Here is a 5076-nt window from a genome sequence, read left to right as displayed (position 1 = left end):
TTGATGATAAAAGTAAAAATGTAAGGTCTTATTATGGCAGTAAAATTCAACCAGCTTATAATTCCTAATCTGGAATACCAAACTAACTGCACATATGTAAGCTAGTAGCCATCAACTGCATTTATTATACCCACGCAAACGAAGTTTAGGGGGGTATATAGGAGTGAGTTTGTCTGTCGGTCTGTCAAAAAATTGGTCATAAGTTGTATCTAGATGATGTCTAGGTCAAGTTCGAATACGGATCATGCCGGGTCAAAAACTAGGGTAATTTAGTGCGTTTTAAACATTGAACAAGTCGTCCGCTCTCTAATTCAAGTAATTTTCATCCGATCTTCACCAAACTTGGTCATAAGTTGTATCTAGATGGTGTCTAGGTGAGTTTGAATATGGGTCATGCTGGGTCAAAAACTAGGTCACTTAGTGCGTTTTAGACATTGAGCATGGTGTCCGTTCTCTACTTCAAGTGGTTTTCATCACAGCTTCACCAAACTTTTTCAGAAGTTGTATTAAGATGATTTCTAGGTCAAGTTCAAATATGGGTCATGCCAGGTCACAGACTAGGTCAAGGGGTCACTTAGTGCATTTTAAACATGGAGCACGGTGTCCGCTCTCTAATTCAAATAAGTTTTCATCCCATCTTCATCAAACTTGCTCAGAATTTGTATCTAGATGATGTGTAGGTCAAGTTCGAATATGGAACATGTTGGGTCATAAACTAGGTCACGGGTCACTGAGTGTGTTTTAAACATTGAGCATGGTGTCCACTTTCTTAAAAATTCAAGTAGTTTTCATCACAGCTTCACTGAACTTGGTCAGAAGTTGTTTCTAGATGATGTGTAGGTCAAGTTCGAACATGGGCCATGCTGGGTCACAAACTAGGTCATGGGGTCACTTAGTGCGTTTTAAACATTGAACATGGCATCTGCATTTTTAAGACAACATGCAAAATAGTCTGTGTCAATGAGGCATGTAGGGGTATTCGTCAAGTCCGTGACAAAGCTCTAGTTTAATCAGATGTGAGTGGCTTTACATGTTGTTCATAGCGAAAATTGCAATTGTCTGAATTTAACTAAGAATTGTGCTCTACCAACTGATGCAACTTAATTGTTTAAATTGCAATATTACTGTTTACTGCAGCGATAAAAATACACAGTAAACAAAACAAAATGTGTACCAATTGGTCCGGTGTCATTCCCTTTCAGCCCATCCAGGACCACCTTTGGGACACAGGAGAGTACCTGTAAAAAATAGTACCTGTTACAAAATAAATTCCAACAAATGATTATTACAAAAGATAAAGCAAACAATGGTCGGGTAATACATGTTTTAAACATTACATTATGTAAATACTGGTATGTAAAAAATTGATAAAATTTCAATCCTTTTCGATAAAATATGAAACTATTTAAAACAAGAGATGTGTTTGTCAGAAACACAATGCCCCCTATTGCGCGGCTTTGAAATAAAATTTCAATATATCATTTGGCAGGTTTAGAAATTATCTCCCTTTTAAGGCTTAATACTTCCCTTGAATTGTTTTTTTTTTACTTTTGACCTTGAAGGATGACCTTGACCTTTCACCACTCGAAATGTGCTGTTCCATGAGATATACACATGCATGCCAAATATCAAGGTGCTATCGTCAATATTGCACGAGTTATGGCCAATGATAAAGTTTTCAGACGGACTGACGGACGGACAGACATACAGTTCAATTGCTTTATGCCACCCTATGGGGGGCATGAAAAGTGTATTATTAAATACTTGTCTTAGTGATCATGGCAACAGTTTTATCAGAGTAGCATGCTAATTTGTTTGAGTATTCTTTATATAATACATTCATCATGTGTCTTATGAAAAACAGAAGTATCTGGTTCATCTCTATAAATCATTTTGCAGTTTATTGTTTGTATTAACACAGATTTAGACTTAATTTTGCTTCAGTATGCTTAAACAAAACTTAAACTTCAGCACATTTTTATTTAAATTTTATAAAACTTGCAAACCTTTTCTTGAACAGTATTGAGTCCCTTTACTGGCTCCTCACCGCCTGTCTTCTGTACTTCTTTATGGTTTTTTCGTGCCTTTGCAACAGTCCGGCACTGAGAAAAAAGAATTATTAATAAAAGTGATATGAGTAATGAGCAAATGTTGAATGGTCATGTTTACTAAAAGAATAATTCATAACTTGGGTAATTGTTTAGTGACACACAAGTCAATTTGAGTATCTACATGAGGGTGAAACCACCATGTTTCGCAAACAGTATTCAGGGGAATTTTATACTGTACACAAGGTTCAGTACCCCAAAAAAGTAAAATTGTGTATGCATAACTTTATATCATCATAACAATTATCAATACTTTTTTCTTGTATTTAAAAAACATCTAACACCTCACAATAAGGCATTTTGCAAAATCAAAATAAAGCAGTATTCATCCTCATAATGTTTTATTGAACTTCAATATTACTACTAAAAATATTACTTTAATTTACCTTAAGTTGTTTCCATTTACTTTTGAGGTCTTCAATAGACCTCCCATGGCCTCTCACAGCATTAATACTAGATGAACAAAACAATAATTCATGTCAGCTCATATAAATCCATTACATCAATGTTTTACCCGGTCAAGTTATTCCGATCAACTGAGTGAAATTTACAGTTTGTAAAACATAGTTCATTAAATATTAACTACCGGTACAGACTTAAAACAAAAGTGGATCCATTTCAAAATAATTACTTCAAGTACTATCAACTTGCCAATAGAGAATCACATGTCAAAAAATGTTAAATATTTCAATTAGAATTTTGTCCTTTTGGCTTTTGTGTATATATAACAAGATGTAAAAATAAATGCTATTACATCATTTTTCTGTATTATTATTTAGATGCAGTACACGTCTGATTTTTTGCAAAAATGGTCGGGTAATACATGTTTTAAAAAATATCATAAGATCACAAAACAAAAACACTTCATAACGCTGTCATTTGACCATATTTCAGATTTAAAAAGGTTTCATTGAAAATAATTGAACATTACTTATAATAAAATGATGTACACACAAGCAATCACTATCGCCAATAAAGGATCACTGTTTACAGCATTATCTCCCCTGTCAGATCAACAGTTGGAGCATCTTTTCACAAATTTGTAAAATTGTACATTTATCCAAGGGACACATTATGCAACAATTATTTTTGATTTGATTTTACTTGTTCATGAAATACACGATAGTGACCCCCTATTGGTGTGACTGTACGATCTCTATATCTAGTTTTTTAATAACTTAAAGGTAACATTTATTATTCAAAACAAGTTAAAAGTACAATCAGATGCTATTTACGGTACCCGATGCAACCCAAGCTGCACACATCCCCTGAACAAATAACAAACTTCGAATACAGAATCACCGAGTGGACAGTTGACAGTTGTCAACTAAACCAGTTGACAGCTGTCAAATGAACAAACTCCTCTCGGTTTGCAACATAGCCGTCTACAAGAATTTCTGTTTCTTCTTTGGTCCAATTCGAACTACGAGCCGCCATGTTATTTTTAGTTCGTCTGACGCTCGCGCGCGCAAATGACGTCACGATTGTATAAATAGGTTGTGTTTAACCTATTCAAAGTTGCAACCGCATTCATGAAACGCACTTATTCGAGAGTTGCAAATCGATGTGAAAAACTTGCAACTTGCAAATGCAACTGCAACTGCGCTGCAACCATTAATGAAACGGCTCTAGAAAATCACCTCTTTGATGTCATCTATACTCTCAATTAAAACGTCAACGGCGATATTTTTAGACGATGTTTTATTTCAAAATTGGATTCCATATTATTTTGCCTATGCTTTCTAAACAAACATGTTACAACAATAAAACAGCGGAAGTCTACAGTGTATTAGCAACCAACCTGCTGTGGTGATCCCTTTCTTATCCATTTGAGCGTCAAGTTATCTCATATAGATCAGACATCGGCCGGCTCTCTTATATATTAGAATGACTTGAATTTTCTGTCGTAAAGTATTGTGGTTAGATTGTCCAATTAAGAAACGCAAGTAGTCATACATGTGTGATTAGAATGTGTGGAAAGACAACTGCGTCTAAATGAAATACATAAATACAATATAGTTCAATCGTTGAGAAAAGACTTATGCTACATACATAATATGCCATATGACTGATATGAGGACGCATATAACAGTGCTTGATGTAGTTCAAGTTATATGTACGCACACACGTGTGCAGTTTGATTACACCTTTACATTCATTTACTTGATACTACCTATATGGTTTTCTTTCCCGGCAAATACTATAATAAGTGTATAAACGTTCACGGGAAATGTGATATGCCCTTTTTATTGATTATAAATTATATCAGCATGACTTCAAACTGTCGTACGTAAATATACAATACTCGACATAAAACATTTGATGTGTTTGATATGCGACTTTAAACTTTAAAAATCGATAATTTAAGTATAAACGTTTTATTTCAACCTTAATTTTCACGATCGGGATATGTAGCGAGAATCTTTAAAAAAAGGATTTTTCTTGCTACCATTATCGAAGTTTCATAAAAAATAAACACATATGAAAGAGTCAATTGCTTTGGTAAATTAACAACTATTTTTTATGTAATTTCGTATTAAATCTTTAAACTAAAGACAGTCACACTTAAGATAATCCATATACTTTTAATATAAATTGAAACAAAGAAAGAGTCAAATAAATAACCTGTGGAATTTGTTTTCGCAGTCTCATATTGTTAAGCAATAGAAATTACAGTTATCACAATTATTAAAGGCGGCTTTATCGCATAAAGGGTCCAATAAACAGGACAATGTAGCATGACACACCGACATCAACACCCTTTCGGCATGAGATGTCATAAAGTACCCAAGGCACCCTTTCTCCTGCTATGTGACGATATCACCAATCGATTTGTGTAACTTCATTCAACATTTATTTTGTTTCAACGTGGCAGCACTAACATAATATGCATTTAATATAATACAGTACAAATAATACAAAATATATAAAGAAATTAAATAAAAAATAAATAAAAATAAAAATGATG

At 33.8% G+C, this 5076-nt stretch overlaps 1 long non-coding RNA gene across 1 annotated transcript; it reads right to left on the bottom strand.

The window, feature by feature from the left end:
- Window positions 1-1176: 1176 nt before the first annotated feature.
- On the bottom strand, window positions 1177-2913 carry LOC127869174 (uncharacterized). Its single transcript, XR_008044456.1, has 3 exons — window positions 2495-2913; window positions 2007-2102; window positions 1177-1238 (listed from the first exon to the last, which is right to left on the bottom strand). It is a non-coding gene; the product is annotated as an uncharacterized LOC127869174 (long non-coding RNA).
- Between the last annotated feature and the right edge of the window lie 2163 nt (window positions 2914-5076).

This window comes from Dreissena polymorpha, chromosome 2 (genome assembly GCF_020536995.1).
Source record: "Dreissena polymorpha isolate Duluth1 chromosome 2, UMN_Dpol_1.0, whole genome shotgun sequence".
Lineage (NCBI taxonomy): Eukaryota > Metazoa > Mollusca > Bivalvia > Myida > Dreissenidae > Dreissena > Dreissena polymorpha.
This window is presented reverse-complemented; position numbering and strand designations above follow the sequence as displayed.